This window comes from Choloepus didactylus, chromosome 10, assembly GCF_015220235.1.
Source record: "Choloepus didactylus isolate mChoDid1 chromosome 10, mChoDid1.pri, whole genome shotgun sequence".
In the NCBI taxonomy this organism is placed as follows: domain Eukaryota; kingdom Metazoa; phylum Chordata; class Mammalia; order Pilosa; family Megalonychidae; genus Choloepus; species Choloepus didactylus.
In genome coordinates this window covers 102,966,943-102,985,335 of record NC_051316.1, presented here as the reverse complement: position 1 = coordinate 102,985,335, position 18,393 = coordinate 102,966,943, and positions in this window count along the sequence as shown.

Sequence of the window (18,393 nt, the reverse complement as noted above, 5' to 3'; positions counted from 1 at the left end):
CAGCAGCTAATACAATATCCATCCCTTTACGTGTAAAGCACTGCAGGGCTGTCAAAGCTTTTTCAAGTAAGGCAGCTTGTACAGCCCATTCAAAACCCTTAAAGGGCCCAGGCATCAGCCCCCTCTGCCTGAGTGCAAGGAAAGCCCTTGGCAGCCTCAGGGCCAAGTCATAATCAGGGGTCCACCAGGCTTGAATCACTCAGGACCAGCCTCCACCACATCCCATTTTTCCCTCTTGCAAAAGCCCAGCCGAGACAGGGAAGTCAGTTCCCACACTGTGCAGGTCCCTGATTCCAAAAGGTCCTGGCTGAAGGATCCCAGATGGAAGCAGAGGGCAAGACATTCCAGGTAACAGATACATCGTGAGCAAAGACAGAGAAAAAAAGACACCATGTGATATATTTTGAGACATTTTGAAGACTTCAAGTAGCTAGTTTGCCTGAAGACAGGCTTTGTGTAGACAGTCAGGAGGAATTAGCAATTATACAGCTGATGTTTATTGCACTCATACAGTCTGCAAGACACAAGCTGGCTGACCTCATGCTTGTTTCCTGACCGGTCTCTGGCTTCCTTCCATGCACACACCTTCTATCTTGTCACCCTTTCTGTTCTGCTCAGAACAACCAAATAGACCCATGTTAGAGGCAAATCAGACACTATCCATCCCTGTTCAAAATACTCCAGTGGCTTTGAGGACATTTAGAACAAAGTCCAAACTCCTTTCCATGGTCTACGAGAGCCTGCATGATCTACCCACGTCTCCCTCTCCCTCCAGCCTCATTTCCTAACCGCCCTCTCCACTCTACTCCAGCTCTCTTGTTTGAACTTGACGGCATACTCCAGGCTCAGGACCTCTGCACATTCTGACCCTGCTACCTGGGGGTCTCCCAAATGTCCACACATCACTGGGGTCTCTGCCCAAATGTCCTCCTTGCCTCCTCTGGTGCTCTCTTCCCTCTCATTTTTTGGCCCTTATCCATCCTGCCTTATGTTCCTTCTTATGCCTTGTATATTATATTCTTAGCACTGATATATTTTGAGCTACAATTTACATGAGTAATAGTCACTTTTTGGGGTATATGTTTCTCCAAGTTTTAACAAATGCACAACATTGTATAACCACCAGCACAACCAAGAAGAGTCCCACAACCCAAAAATTTCCCTGATGCTTCTTTGTATTCAAACCCACCCCTTACCGAGTCCTTGACAATCACTGATCTGTTTTCTCTTTCTGTAGTTTTGCCTTTTTTAGGTTGTCATATTGATGTAATCATACAGTACGTAGCCCTCTAAGTCTGGGTTCTTTCACTCATGCATTAGAGACTCACCCACACTGTCACATGTATCCACAGTTTGTTTGTCCTTATTGCTGAGTAGTATTCTGTTCTATGGATGCATCACTGTTTGCTCACCCATTCACCCATTAAAGGACATCTGAGTTGTTTCCTGTTTTTCGTGATTATAAATAAACATCTATATTCAGGTTTTGAGTGAACAGAAGCTTTCCTCTCCCCTGATTAAATACAAAGGAGGGTGGGATTATGGGGTCATATGGTGAGCGTATGTTTAATTTTATTACAAGCAGCAAAAGTGTTTTCCAAAGTGGCTGCATCATTTTTCATTCCCACCAATATCCTATATATTTGATTATGTGTTGTCTGTTCCCCAAACTAGAATGTAATGCATGGACTTTGCATCATTTACTGCCATATCCCCAGTGCCTGGCACTTAACAGGGACTCAATAAATGTCTGTTGGTTTAACGGATGAATGACCTCATTAATTCCCATGACTTGGAGCAATCTCTTGGGAAGGCATTGTTATGCCCATGTTACACATGGAAAAATTGTGTCTTAGAGAAGTTAGGAGACATGCTTACAGTTACCCTTTCAGTAAGCGGCAGAGAAAGGATTTGAACCCAGCCATTCCACTTGAGAATGCGCACATGTGACCATACTGTGCTCCAGGCCAACAATGGGAGTAATACTTTGTACTCAGGACAGCTGGAGTCACTGGTGAGTTTTAATCAGGGAATGACAAGGTCACAGAATTTGAGGATGCCCATGGCAGTTAAATGGTGAATGGACAGGGGCAGGGGGGCAAGCCCACGCAGCAATCCAGATCAGGATTCGGAAGTGAGTCTGCCCTGGGGAGCGTATCTGCAGGGCTGGAGAGTGTGGAATATAAACAAAGGCCACCCAAATGAGGACAAACACAGGCTATTTATTCAGAGCTTGCTATATCAAGAGAATCAGCCACCCTCACTTGTGTTTGGCAGAGACTCAAAGCCAGGCAGGGGAGTGGGAAAGCTTTCTAGTCATTAAAGGGGAAGGCTTCAAGTGTGCTCAGATCGGAGGTTGCGGCGTAGAGAAGCTGGACGTGAGCTAACTAGAAGCAAGGCGTCGTATGCGATTGCTTTGGAGAGCATATTTGGTTTCCTCTGGTACTGAGTTGGAAATGGGAGGGTGGGCAAAAATAGAGCAACTGGCCGTTATTGACCAAGTCCTTATCCTTCTGGGTGATTGCCGCAGAGATTGTGGTTCAGCTTCTCAGGCTGAGAAGATTGTGTTCCATTATTATACACGGTCTGACCACTGTCCCTTTGTTTATTGTTTCTCCAGAGGACAGGACAGAGAGAAGAAAGTGTATGGTGTGGGAGAAAGAAAACTCACTCCAAGGATAAATAAATACCCAGGGTTTACATTCCAGCTGTGGGCTTAGCCAGGATCCCTCCCGTGAATCCTGGGTCTCACCTTCCTCACTACTAACACCCTCTCTCACTGAGTGCATGTAACAGATTTGTTTTCTTAGATGAATGGAGGGGGTGGAGAGGGTAGACAGGCCTGTGACTTTTGTTTCTTTCCTTTTGGGGAGCCAAGAGTTGCAGCTGCAGAGCTCGAGTGGGCAGGAAGGGAGGCAGAGAGGGTCCTAGAGGAGGCGAGGCAGCAGTGGGGGCTGCAGGGTGGGGCAGGCTGGCTTCAAAGGGCGGTCCTGCCGCTTGGCCCGCAGTGCCCCCTCCTGCAGACAGCACGGGCGCCGCCAGGCTGTCACCCAGCAGCTGCACAACCCGGCCCACTGGAGCCAAACTGTCTTTGCTAATTAGGTACCTGGTTTCACTCCCTGGAGAAGATGTGCAAGCAATGTCACATATGAGAATAATGAGAGAATCTGAGAATCATGGGCTCAGAAAAGTAGAAAGGTCTTTAGTCCAACACCCCCTCCTCCCTCTTACATCAGGACAGCAAATTTAAAATTTATTGACTGCCTTCGATTTCAAGATGAAAATAAAAGTTAGCAGTAACAGAGCAGTCAGTTATGCTTGGCCAGACACCACACTTTATCTCATTTAATCTGCCCTCTCTGATGTCAGCATTATGCTATTATCCCCCATTTTATAGATGAGGAAACAGAGGTTCAGAGAGCCTAAGTAATCTCCTGAGATCGCACACCTAATACCAAAACCAGTAGTCAGCCTGAGCTGTGTGGCATCACTGAAATTCCACAGCCCACGGAGATGGGGAAAGCCAGTGGGGGGAACTCTTCAGCCTGGGGTTTGGACTTGGAATTTAAAAGGCCTGCTCGGTGGTTCAGCAGGAAGGGCAGAGGCTCTGACATCAGGCAGGCTGGGCTGGAAAGCCAGCTATGGAGCTCATCAGCCATGTGGCTTTGTGCAGGTCCTGCTCCTTCTCTGGGTCCAGCTCCTCCTCCTCTAAATGGAGACGGAAGGCTGCGTGCTTCGGGACATGCCACACACATGAACCCCTCCCGCTTCCAAAGCCCACGATCCTCCTGGGCTTCTGTCTTAGTTTGCCAGGGCTGCTATGACAAGTACTACATATCATCTCTCAGTTTTGGGTGCCACAGCTCCAGCATCAAGGTATCCGCAAGCCATGCTTTCTCCTGGTGTCTAAAGCATCCTGGTGCTAGCTTGCCATACTTCTTGGAGTTCCTTGGCTTGAAGACGCATCTCTGCCTCCGTCGCGTGGAAATCTCTCTCTCCTCTGGCTTCTACTTCTGCATCCAATTTCCTTTGCTTAAAAGGATTTCAGCCATCCTGCATTAAGGCCCACCCTCATTCAGTTTGACCACACCTTAACTGATAACATCTTCATAGGTCCTTTTTACAAATGGGTTCACACCCACAGGACCAGGGAGTAGGACTCAGTTTGTCTTCTGAGGGCACATGCTTCAATCCCCAGGAGCTCCAACTGGTCTCTCCCACCGGCTCAATGGAGGTTGTGTGTTTAGGGAGGACGTGCCTGCACTTGGGGTCAGGAATTACTCAGTGCAAGAACTTTGTCAAGTCATTCTACCTCTTTGAGCCTCAGTTTCCTGAACTGTAAAATGAGGGCAACAGAATCTACTCAAGGGATTGGTGCACAGGTTGAATGACATCAGGCTTGCAAGCACTTAACACAGCTCCTAGAAGATCATAAGGGCTCAATAAACATTAGTTGTTGTTGTGTTGTAAAGAGTTCCTGACCTGGAGCAGTGGGATTTTCCCTGACTCAAGAAAGATCTAAAACCCAAATTGGTTTGCCACTTCAGCAAGACCTTTCCTGATGGCCCCCAGCCCCAGGTGGGTTTAAGGCTCCCTCCCTGGGCCCTCAGCCACGCCACAGCCTTGGCATCAACCACCTCCTGCCACAGGCTTTCACTTTGGGCTTACCTGCTGGGCCATGAATTCAGGAGGACTCCACACCCACAGTACCAGGCATAGGACCAGCCTGCATGGCAGTGTGGTGTTTGTTGAATGAATGGTGGAATAATCAAGCAAACCAGCGACTTCCCTGCTACAGGGTGGGTCGAGGGTCTCTGATCCCTATTCATCCCTTCTTGCAAACAACAATTTGCCAGAGACTATTGTCCATACAGTCATTCTTTACCTCTATGAGGACTGAGGAAGGCCCTTGTTATAATAAGGATTTTCCATAGTGCTACAGCCGAGAGCAAGGGCTTCCTGCAGGCTCAGTCTGGGCTCTGCCACTCATTGGTATGTGAACTTAACTAAGTTATTTAACTTCCCTGAACCTCAGTTTTACCCACTTGTAAAATGAAAATAATAACAGTACCTGCTTCATAGTATTGTTTTGAGAATTAAATGAGATAATGCATGGTACTCGGCATTTAATAAGAATTTAATAAATGGTAGCTATTATTATCTTTATCATCATTATTTCTTGCCCACAGATCATTTCTAGATTCTGAAACATGCACAAGTGCCCATAATTTTGCATCTAATTTTAAGGAATTCATGGATCCCCCATCCCAGAATCCTACCAATGGATCCCATCAGGATCCATGAACCCCTTCGACTAGTTAACTCTCCCATTTTGCAGGTGGAGAACCAGAGGCCCAGAGGGAAGATGTGATTTCACCCATAAAACAAAGCTGGGCACAGATCTCCCCACTCAGGTCAAAGCTGAAGCCAAACTGACCCTTGGTTATGTGCTATTTCTGACTAATTATGAAATCTCTCTTGCAACACATATTTGGAGCTCCTTGGCCCTCTGCTAAGGCTGGAACTGTGAAGAAAGAAACAAAATAAGTGTGCATGTCCCTGTGTTTAGTCTAGAGACTCCTGGGTTGTAAGGGCCTCATTTCACCCAAATGGCCCCAGAGAAGCAGCCAGCCCAGCCCCACTACTCACCAGCTAGGAAGGCTTAGGCAAGCCACCATGTACCTGTGAGCCTCATGTTCTATGCCTATTTAATGGGGTGATAATACCTACCTCTCCAGGTTGTTGTGAAGATTAAACAATAAAATGCATCAAAAGTGGCTGGACTTGAGTAAGCCCTCAGTAAATGGTAGCTATTATTATCACCTAATTGAAAACTTTAAAAGAGTAAATATTGTCACTGTAAAATAGAAATCCACAGAACCCAGGGAACAAAGGCTTGCCAAGTCCTACAGGTACCTGTTTTAATGAATAAATGAGAATGTGTATCAATGAGCATAGTGATTGTTTTATGTAAATGATGCTCCCGTAGAGCTTGTAAACAATTTCTTGTCTCTAGAAAACATTGCCCTTGAGAGCTTGTTTACAACACCGATTTGCTTCTCCAACTTTCTCATCATGGCCTGCACAGGGAAGCACTTAGCCCAGGTAGGAGCAAATCATGACAGACCCTTCTTCAGTGACTTTGGAGGGGGCTCCACCTTAGGAGAAATATCCCCCTTTTTCCCCTCTACCTTTCTCTTAGGCCAAACTGGAAGAGTCAGACGATGTTTCCTAGAGACAATATTTGGATATGAACATTAAGTGATGAGTTTGAGTTGGGTACAGTAAGAAGCAGAATATAATGATGAAAAGAGGTCGCCACAGCAGGCCTTGCTGTGAATCTGATTCACTCCGGGACCGTGGAAGAGTTAGGATAAGCAATGTCCTGAAGGGCAGCTTCTTGGGACACCAGTCAATAATATGCGCTAAATAAATTCTCCCTGAAATCTATCAGAAATGTGACACCACGTGACTCAAGTTTCTACTTGCAACAACTTGCATAATGGAAAACAGTCAACTGGTTCTTCTCCCTTGTCATAGAAAGCACATGCAGTCACCCACCTACATCTGTGCTTTTATTTTCAGCTTGCGCTTGCAACTAGCACAATGCAACCACATGCCACATCATCAGTCTTGCACCAGCCAGTTAATAGCTATGTGATCTGGAAAATCTTGTAATGAATCTTTTAACTAAAGGAAGAGGCACATGGCTTCATTAATTTAAAATTAGTAACTAAAAATCAGTTTTTCCCTATACTGTCCAAATCCATACTAAACTAGGATTCAAATTTATAAGCTTGATGGGATGTTAAATTATTGGCCTTCCAGGTGAGCCCACATGTCTCTGACTGGCACTGACCATGACCAACCACCTGACCTTCAAGAGTCGGTTTCCTTGTTGCCAAAGGGTGATGAGAGTGGCTGTCCCACCAAGACACACGCAGTTTCATGCTGCTGTGCCTTCGTCTTGCTGTTCCTTCGACCTGGAATGCTCTTCCCACCCCATCCCCACCCTCTTCCTCCCCTGGCAGCGTCAGAGTCACCCAATGAAATCCCTTCTCTACTAGGCCTTCCCTGCTTCTCCAGGCAGAGTACATCACGTAGCTACAACCCTACATAGCACCTGTGTTCTAGTTTGCTAATGCTGCTGGAATGCAAAACACCAGAAAGGGATTGGCTTTTATAAAAGGGGGGTTATTTTGTTACACAGTTACAGTCTTAAGGCCATAAACTGTCCAAGGTAACACATCAGCTATTGGGTACCTTCACTGGAGGATGGCCAATGGTGTCCGGAAAACCTCTGTTAGCTGGGAAGGCACGTGGCTGGCGTCTGCTCCAAAGTTAGGGTTTCAAAGTGGCTTTCTCCCAGGACGTTCCTCTCTAGGCCGCAGTTCCTCAAAAATATCACTCTTAGTTGCACTTGGGGTATTTGCCCTCTCTCAGCTTCTCCGGAGCAACGGTCTGTCTTCAACGGCCATCTTCAAACTGCAGTTCCTCTCTCAGCTTCTGGGTGTTCTTCAGAGTGTCCCTCTTGGCTGTAGCAGCTTGCTCCTTGTGTCTGATCTTATATGGTGCTCCAGTAATTTAATTCAGACCCACCCTGAAATTATCCAATCAGAGTCATCACCCACAGTTGGGTGGGGCACATTTCCATGGAAACACTCAAAGAATTACAATCTAATTAACACCGATAGGTCCGCCCACACAAGATTGCATCAAAGATAATGGCGTTTGGGGGGACATAATACATTCAAACTGGCACAACCTGTGACATTTAGCCTTGTTAGTCCACATGTCTGCCTCCCTTATAAAACAATGAGGTTTTTCAGATTTGGAGCCAGGGTTTATGTACATGTGCAGTCCCAATACCTGGCACAGTAAGTGGCACTGAGTAGAGGCTCAATAAATGCACATGGTAGACTGAAATGTCACCATGGCTCTTTCCCTCCTGAAATGGCCTAAATGGAGGGCCTTTCTTTCACATCAAGAAGTCCTCCCTCAACTTTCCTTCCCTCAGAGGAGCAGAGGCGGCAGCATGCTGGGGCCCAAGAGGCAACAGGGTGGATGGGGTGTTAAATGTGGCTGGTTGAAGAGGCAGAGATCATGATCTGAATGGGAGATTGGTTATATTCAGAGGGATGAAGCAAATAAGTAAATATACTGAGGACAATAAGAACTAGGTTTCTCACTGTCAGAGAAGGGATTTTAAAATATGGAAAGAGAAAAGGCTAGAATAAACATGGTGGTGTTGGATTGGAATTAGAAGTATCAATATAAACTCATGATCGATCAATAGATATAGATACAGAGAAATAAAGATGTATGTGTGCACATATATACGAACATATGTTTTCTAGCCCTGTCCCTTGAGAGGGCCTGTGGGTAATGACACTCTAGGAGAAATGAACACACCGAGCACCCAAACCTTGGTTTGTAAATACCATCCACCACTAAAAGGGACCAGGGACCCTTAGAGAAATGGCTGGTTCTATGGCTGGGGCAAAGTAGGAAAGTACAAGATGAATCTGGAATTTCTTATTGTGTCAGAAAGTAAAGAAATGCTCAAAAGAACATGAAAGCCAGCTTGAAGGGGCTCTCACTAGCCAAATCTGGGATAATTAGAGCATCAAAGTAAATGACAGTAGCGGATTATACCCTATTAAATAAAATAAAAATCCATGAGTTCCAGGCTGTTATAAACAAATTAATTAATTTATAAACAAAGGAAGGAGAAGGGAAAACTCTTTCTTACAGTAAAATTTAGCTAAAAGGAATATAGTGTAAAAGGAATGATAGAAATAGAAAATCACCGTTTAGCAACCATTGTTGTAGTGGTTGATTCAGATATGAATTCACAGTGGATGCTGTTCCGGTTTGCTAACACTGCCATTGAGCAAAACACCAGAAATGGATTGACTTTTATAAAGGGAGTTTATTTGGTTACACAGTTACAGTCTTAAGGCCATAAATTGTTCAAGATGAGGCATCAACAATCAGGTACCTTCACTGGAGGATGGTCAATGGCATCCAGAAAACCTCTGTTAGCTGGGAAGGCACATGACTTGGTGTCTGCTCCAGAGTTCTGTTTCAAAAGGGCTTTCTCCAAGGATGTTCCTCTCTAGGCCACAGCTCCTCTTCAGAATGTCACTCTCAGTTACTCTTGGGCTGTTTGTCCTCTCTTAGCTTCTCTGGAGCAAGAGTGTACTTTCAACGGCCATCTTCAAACTGTCTCTCATCTGCATGTCCTCTCTCAGCTCCTGTGCATTCTTCAAAATGTTCCTCTTGGCTGTAGCAAGTTCAGTCCTTCTGTCTGAGTTTTATAGGGCCCCAGTGAACTAATCAAGGCCCATGCTGAATGGGCGGGGCCACACCTCCATGGAAATCATGCAATCAGAGTTATCACTCACAGTTGAGTGGGGCACAACTCCTTGGAAACAACTTAATCCAAACGTTTCAATTTAATCAACACTAGCATATCTGTCCCCACAAGATTGCATCAAAGAACATGGCTTTTTCTGGGGGACATAATATATACAAACCGGTACAGATACTAAGGCTGGTGGGTGGAGCTTTTAAGAGTAGGAGGGTATCAGCACAATCTTGGAATATCTCCCTATATAATTTTACTTACAAAGGGAAAAATGGTGGCTTTGCAGTGGAGAAAACTGGAAGACACCAACTTGATTCTCACAAACCAATGAGAGAGGTTGATCTCTCTCTGGTTTGTCAAACCCCTACTACTCTAACTAACTGGATAATCTTCAGCAAGTTCTTCACCTCTCTGTGTCTCAGTTTCCTCTTCTCTAAAATAGAGATAATAATGGGGATGATCCTATGAGGGTTGTATTGCAAATTGATATGTTAACCCATTTAAAACACTTAGAACCATACATGGCACATAGTAAACTCTCAATCAGTGTTAGCTATTAAAATATTATGGATGAGGGAGGCAGGACAAGATGGCAGCATAGGGAGGTATGGAATTTAGTTAGTCCCCTAGAGCAACTAGTAAATAGCAGGAATAACTAGAAAATAGTCTGGAACAACCGATGGGAGGACATCTGTGACTGAACACACATGGCACACCAGTCTGGAATGGGTGAAACAGCTGAGATCACAGCACAGAACTGTAAGTAAAACTCCCCATACTGTGGGGCTGGTGCCCCTCCCCCACCAGCATAGCAGGCTGAGTTGGAAAACTTCACTGTGGGAAAAAGAAGCTGTCCCTGCCAGGAGCAAGGGAATATAGCACAACTAAGCTCCAATTGCTGTTTTAATTAACAAATTTGGGACTACTGAATACATGATACAAGCACAGATAAATCCATAGCAAGTAGGAAAGAAATCTGAAGGTTTCTCCTGGCAGACAGGAGACAGGGCTGATGGAAAAAAAATACATAAATAAATAAAAACAGAGGCTTTTGGAGTCTGCTGAGCTCAGAATACTGGAAAAGGGCTGTGTCCCAAGAAAAGGTGCATACAGAACTGGGTACCAACTCTGGTTCTTGCCTGGTGAACTAGATGGCTGGGAACTGGCTCTGAAAAAGGGACATCTTTTCTCCGTTTTTTTTCTTTCACTCTAAATAGCTCATTAGACAAAGCCTTAGGCATTTTCAATTGTCATCACTGACCCAGGAAAGGGTGGAGTTATGACAGTCAGAGAGTCAAAGGAAAAACTCAAGCATAGAAGATAATTCCCTAAAGGGCTTATCTTTCCTAAGAAAAGGGGGTGGAGGATGGGGTTCAGCTCAAGCAGCAGCCCTTCCTCAGAGAACTCAGAACCCAGGGCCAGAGGTGGGAGGACAGAAACAGCTTAACCTTGGCTTCTGACACCTTCAGTCCTGGCCAGGACAGAATCTACTGAGAATTAAATGCACTGCACCTCTTTATGCCAGTGAGGAGCTGCAGACTGACAAGTGCCACCTGCTGGACAGGAAAGGAAAAGCACAGAGTCTAGAGGCTACACAGGAAAGTCTGACAATTTGCTGAGTCTTACCCTCAGGGAAACCTGATACTGAATACTGCCTCATCCTGAGACCTGGGCCCATCTGGTGTGGGAAAATCTGATTGGGGTAATCAAGGAAACCAGATGCCTAGACAACAAAAAATTATGAATCACCCTAGGGAAAATGAAGATATGGCCCAGTCAAAGGAACAAACTTATAGTTCAAATGAGCTACTGGAGTTGAAACAACTAATCAAAGATCTTCAAACAAATATGTTAAATCAATTCAAAAATCAAATCAAAGAGTTGAGGGAAGATATGGCAAAAAGAATAAGTATATGAAGAAGACATTGGACAAACATAAGGAAGAACTCAAAAGTTTGAAAAAACAATTGACAGAATGGGATTGAAGAGCATAATAGAAGTGATAAAAAAAACACAATGGAGACATACAACAGCAGATTTGAAGAGTCAGAAGAAAGGATTCATGAACTGGAGGACAGAATGCCTGAAATCCTACCAACAAAGAAGAGATAGGGAAAAGAATGGTAAAATATGAGCAGGGCCTTAGGGAATTGAATGACAACATGAAGCGCACAAATATACATGTCAGGGGTGTCTCAGAAGGAGAAGAGAAGGGAAAGGGGGCAGAAAGAATAATGGAGAAACTAATGACTGAAAATTTCCAATCTCTTATGAAAAATATAAAATTACAGATCCAAGAAGCACATACCCCAAACAGAATATATCCAAGTAGACTGACTACAAGACACTTAATAATCAGATTATCAAATGTCAAAGACAAAGAATTCTGAAAGCAGCAAGAGACAAGCGATCCATCACATACAAAGGAAGATTGATAAGACTATGTGAGGATTTCTAAGTAGAAACCATGGAGACGAGAAGGTGGTGGTATTATATATTTAAGATACTGAAAGAGAAAAACTGCCACTCAAAAGTTCTATATCTGTCAAAACTGTCCCTCAAAAATGAGGGAAAGTTTTAAATATTTTCAGACAAACAGAGAGTTTGTGAACTAGGCACCTGCTCTACAAGAAATACTAAAGGGAGCACTATATGCAGATAGGAAAAGACAGAAGTGAGAGGTTTTGAGAAGAGTGTAGAAATGAAGACTATAGTAAGGGTACTGTATGGTCACACTAATATGGAATAATATTGATGAGCAAAATTTGAGAGTTGAGAACACAGGTTATCAGGAGATAGAAAGAGGTTAGAGATCAGGCATTTGATGCTGAAGGATTACAGAAGGTTCAACAGGATTGATTGTATAGATCCAGAAATGGAATGGATAGCGTAATAGTGTGTGATGGTAACACAGTGTTGTAAGTACTCTGAACAAAGATGAGTGTGAGTAGGGTTGAAAGAGGAAGGCTAAGGTCATATATAACACCAGATGGAAAGATAGATGATAAAGACTTGGATTGTATAACTTAGCAAAACCTAGAGTGGTCCATGATGGTGATTAAATGTACAAATATAAGACTGTTTTTAAATGAAGGAGAACAAATGAATCTCAACATTGCAAGGTGTTGAAAATTGGATGGTATTGGGGAAAAATACAATCAATGCAAACTAGAGGCTATAGTTAATGGTAACATTGTAAGATGCTTCCATTAATTGTAACAAAGGCAAAATACCAAAGCTAAATGTCTGTAAGAGGAGAATATAAGGGAGTGATATGGGATTCTTGGTAGTGGTGATATTGTCTGACATTTTCATTGTATTTTATTTTTATTTTTCTTCTATCTTTTGTATTTTTACTCTTCATTTTTTTTCTTCTTTTCTTCTTTCTTTGGGAAAGAAATGGAAATGTCCTCATATAGATTGTGGTGGTGAATGCATGATTATATGATTATACTGGGAACCATTGATTGTTTATTTAGGGTGGATTGTATGTTGTATGAATAAAACTGTTTAAAAAATGAACAGAGGGATACAAATGCTGGAGAAAATGTGAGAGAGGGATGGACCTATTCCCTGTTGGTAGGGAGGTAGAATGTCACAGCCCAGCTGGAGGGCAGTGTGGTGGTTCCACAGGAAGCTAACTATGGGGTTGCCATATGGTTCTGCAACCCCATTATTGGATATATATTTGGAAGAACTGAGAGCAGGAACATGAGTGACATCGCACACTGGTGTTTATGGCAGTAGAATTCACGATTCGCAGTGGATGGAGGTGGCCTAAGGGTACATTGACTGATAAACAGAATGGTGAACTATGGTGTATACATACAATGCAATACTGAGCAGCAGCAAGAAGGAATGAAGTTATGAGGTATGCAACTAGGTGAACGGACCTTGAGGACAATGTGTAGAGTGAAATAAGCCAGAATCGAAAAGATAAATATTATACACCTCACTAATATGGATTAACTATAATTTGAAAACTCTGAGAATTGAATCTGAGAGCATAGGTTATCAGGGGAAGGCTTATGGTAAAGGTTCCTAAATTGTAAGCTCTTATAGCAGTCACATCTTTTCATGAGTTGCAACAGTTGTCTCTAAATTCCGAGATGCTGAGCTGTTTGTGTATAACCTGGTCAGTCCCTGGAACTTCTGGTATCTGTGTGACACCTGAGACTCAGAGCCAGAGTTCAGCAGCTATGAATGTCAGCATCACACCATACAGCAAATGTCAATGAAGCTGAAAAAGAGATCAGACTTCAATTAGAGGCAGGAACGAAATGGACTTGATTAGAACTAAGGTAAACCAGACTAAAGGGAAAAGGATGATATTGACTGTGTCTTAAAACTTCAACTTCTGCATGAGACCAAAGGAGGAGATGTTTATTTGGTGAAAAATCTATATTTTTTGTAGCACAACATATAAGTTAACTTGAATGGTCAGTTTATTCAAATACTGTAATTACATGGAAACTTGAATAGGGAGTGAGATCTAGTTGGTTTGTACAAATTAGCGTGAAACCCCAATACATCCCAGAGTAATTTGGGCAGAGAATAAAAAGTATTTGCAAAGCCTTCTTGAGGGACTGTGGAAAAATGTGGTAACATTAAACTTCCCCACCTGGGGTATTCCTGATATTCTTGCAAACACTGGGGTCTAACATTGTAGTAGGCGAAACCCTCGATCTTGGTGCTTGCCCTTATGAAGCTTGTTACTGCAAAGGAGAGACTAAGTCTACTTACAATTGTGCCAAAGAGTCACCCCCAGAGAACTCTTTTGTTTCTCAGATGTGGCCTTTCTCTCTCTAAGCCCACTCAGCAGGTAAACTCACTGCCTTCCCCCTATGTGGGACATGACTCCCAGAGGTGTAAATCTCCCTGGCAACATGGGACATGACTCCTGGGGATGAGCCTGGACCTGGCATCATGGGATTGAAAAAGCCTTCCTGATGAAAAGGAGGAAGAAAAATTAAACAAAATAAAGTTTCAGTGACTGAGAAATCTCAAATGGAGTCATGAGGTCATTCTGGAGGGTATTCTTATGCCTTACATAGATATCCCTTTTTAGTTTTCTGTGTATTAGAATAGCTAGAAGGAAGTACAGAAGAACCTGAAATTGTTGAACTGCAATCCAGTATCCTTGATTCTTGAAGACGATCATGTAACTATGATGTGACTGTGTAATTGTGAAAACGTTGTGGCTCACATTCCTTTTATCCAGTGTATGGACAGATGAGCAGAAAAAAGGGGACAAAAAGTAAAGAAATAATAGAGGGGAAAAGAGTATGAGACGTTTTGGGCATTCTTTTTTACTTTTATTTTTATTTTGATTCTTATTCTTATTTTTATTTTTTGGAGTAATGAAAATGTTCAAAAATTGATTGTGGTGATGAATGCACAACTATATGATGATACTGTGAACAATTGATTGTACACTTTCAATACTTCTATGGTGTGTGAATATATCTCAATAAAATTGCATTAAAAATATTATGGATGAGGAAATTTATCTCTGAGAGGTGGAAACAGCACTTGAACCCACATCTACCAAACTCCATTCACCATGCTCAGTTGCCTCCCAGGAATTAGCAAGTTCCAGTTGTTGAGCACATGGCAGTTTTCAAAGTACTGCTTCATTCACTTTCCCCTTAAAAGTTGCAAATGTCCCCAGTGGTGGAAAGGTGTTAGATCTCTCATGGATCCTTTTACTGATGAGGGGGTACCTTGACTTGCCCAAGATGACAGAACTAATGAACTTGAGTCCAGGTGTTCTGACTCCAAAGCTCCGATTTCTTCCAAGGCCCAAAACTTGACTCCATGAATTCCAGCCCCATTGCCATGGACCAGGAAGTGGTCTGGGGATGTTGTTCAATTCAGAGAAGGCAATCAAAACTGAAGGGCTTTCTGAACTTGGAATTTGCAGTGAAAACCCAGATGTGTTTCTCCCCCTCCCAAAAGCATCATAGCACCAGATTAGGATAGGCAAGGAAAGGATCTGACAGGGAATCAGGGGACATAAGAGCAAGGATTAGAGCAGGGACTGATGTCAGCTTGAAAATCCTTCAAGGTTGAGTCAAGGAGGATATCAGGTGAGCTGGAGAAAGTATCCTGGCTTCTGCCGGTAAATTGACATTTGTTGTAATCTTACTTGTCATCTGGGAAGACTTATCTACAAGAGGAATTGGGGTTAAATGATACACCTACCCCCTCAGCCTGAATGCGAAGGTGTCCTTTTCCAGAATCCCAAGGGCTCTCAGCTTCTCCACAAGCGCACAGGCACCATTGCCAAAGAACAGGCCTTCATCAACACAGGAAAATGGATCTACAGTTTACAGTTTGACTATGAGAAGATGAAAACATCTGATACCACATGAATCACAAGAGCAATATGCACCTCCAGCACCCCCACCGCAGCCCTGCCATGACCATCTACACAGATTTAATCTCTCTCCCTTTCTCTTGCTCCCTGGAAAAAACTTAATCTTATCTGTCTGCAGTTAGCAGAAGCCTAGAGTAACTGGATTCGCTGCCGGAACAAAAGATATATGTGACGTTCACAGTTCACTGAGCTGTGAGATGAACAAGACGGGTGCTGAAAAGGAAACTGGAGCTGAAGTACATTTCCAGTGTTAATAAAGCTTCCCTTTTGTTGTGTGTTTCCAAACACTGACTCCAGGATGGACGCCATCCGTTTCCCTCTAGAATTAGACAGGCCTGCAGATTTAAGGCATCGAAGCATCATTCAGCCCTATTAATGGCAAGCACAAGGTGCTGCATCAGGAACTTACCCTCATCTTTAGCTCTAGTTGCAATTATTTTGCTGGCTTGGCAAAGTGTCTGCCTCCTGTTCACTCAGAGTGTGTGCACACAGATAACAGCCCATCACGGGAAACCACCAAATTCCAAATTGAGGATGTGTGTATAAGGATGCTTATCATGCCAATTAGTAATTAGAAATATAAAAGTAGGGACAATCTATGTGCCCCCAGATGGGTGACTGGATAATTAACTTAAGGAAGAACCACACATGATGCAGTTCTATGTGGCTCTTAAAAACAATGTTGTAGAAGCATGTTTGTAGGCATGGAAAGATCCTTATGATTCATTGCTAAGGAAAAAAAGCAAGGTATGAAACATTTGAACAACTAATAAAAAAGAGAAAGGAAGAAATGGTGATCTAGCTTCTTTGAAGGTTGAACCCTACTAAAGGGAACGCCCTGGTCATCGTGATGATTTTAGATAAATGAGGACAGACCTTGGCTGCAGGTGTCCAGAAGGGCTAAGGGGCTCTGCATAATAGACAGAAAAAGGTGAGTCTGGGGGGACTTTCCAGGAGGGGAAGGGTGAGGAGGCAGAGAGGTGAAATGAGGGAAGAGGAGAGAGGCCCCGACAACAAGGGGCAAGGCAGCGAGGGCCACAGAGGGTGAGAAAAGCCATGGATGGTAGCGTGAATAAAGACTATATTAAGGATGGGGATGCAGCGAGTCCAATCTGAAGGCATTAGCATCTCTGTAGTATAAACCCCTTCTCCCCCTGCCTCCCAGATCTTCACTACGTCTCTGGCATCCAAGTGCTTTGTTGGAGTGGGAGTCAGGGGACGTTGAGGAGTTTCTGGTCTGGGTCTTCCTGATGCAGGAGCAACGTGGAGGAGAGCCAGGGGCCTGGATGACATGGGACTTGAATTCCCCACCTGGGGAGCAATCCTCAGTCCTTGGGGGAGAGGGGGAGGTTTAGACTCCCCCGGTGCCTGAATTAAAGGTTCCATTTTACAGGTGCAAGAATGGAGTCTCAGAAAGTTTGAATAACATGCACAGAGCCACATGGATATCCAGATCGCCGTAATTCCAGAGTCCTTGCTCTCACCACCATAGTAGCCAGTCCAGCTGCTCCAGTGGCCCTGCTAAATGGGCAGCAGATGTTACACAGTAACCATTCTATGCCTTTTGGCCATCTCCTGGGTCAGCTAAACTGTAGCCAAAGAAAACACGGGGCCTCCTTTCCCAAGCTCCTATTGCCTTTTCCAAACAGTAAATGGCCAAGGAGCTATAATCTCTCTTTCCCCATCTCCCTCTCCTGGCTATGTGTCTGATTTATTCAGAGGCTTCAACTACCCAAAGGCAGGACAAAATAGGTCACCTTTGGAGCTCCTTCCAATCCAGGGATTAACTGGGGATTCATTCATTAGCCAATTCAGGAGAGGAGACACTTGGTAAAGGATGTGAGAACAGTGAAAGGTGATGGGCTCTAAACCTTATGAGAAAATAAGTTCTAGCCACAAGACTAAGGGAGGACCCATGAGATTTGACCTTGAAGGGGAGTCGTTGGTCATAAGGAGATGGGTGGGAAGATGTTCCAGGAAGAGGGAACGGAGTGAGCAGATCTCCAATAGAGAGGGGCACCATGTATGTCAGGGAACAACCAACAGCAATTCGACTTCAGGGGAGGATGACTGAAGGAAGAGCAAGAGAAAGTGGCACCAGATGGCACAGTCTCAAACGACATCTGAAGAGTTCGATCTTCATTCCGTTGAAGGATTCCTAGCAGGGGAGTCATGTGGTCAGAGTTGTGCTTTTGTAGTTTTAGTCCAGAGCTGTAGCAGGATGGACTGCTGAGAGTCAGCCCAGGGGCAGGGAACCCATTGAAAGATGTGACAAATCCAGGGAAGAGAAGATACAGCCTGAGCAGAGGAAGGGGAAATGAGCGTGGATCAGAAGGGGTGGATCAGAGAGAGGTTTAGGAGGTAGAGGATACAAGGCTTGGCAACAATGGTGCACGGAAAATGGAGGAGGGGCAATAGTCACAGTTGATCCCAAATGTCTGGCTTGTGGGATGGGGGATGGGGGTTGGTGCAGAACCCTGAGATGGGGTCCCCAGTAGGAGAAGCAGATTCTGGAAGAAGGAGATGGATGAGCAGAGTTTGGGATGCATTCAGTTTGGGTGCCAATGGAATATCCAGATGGAGGAACTAGAAGATGGCTGCAAGCGAGAGATGACCTGGAGGCCCAGGGCTCACCTCCCTCTGA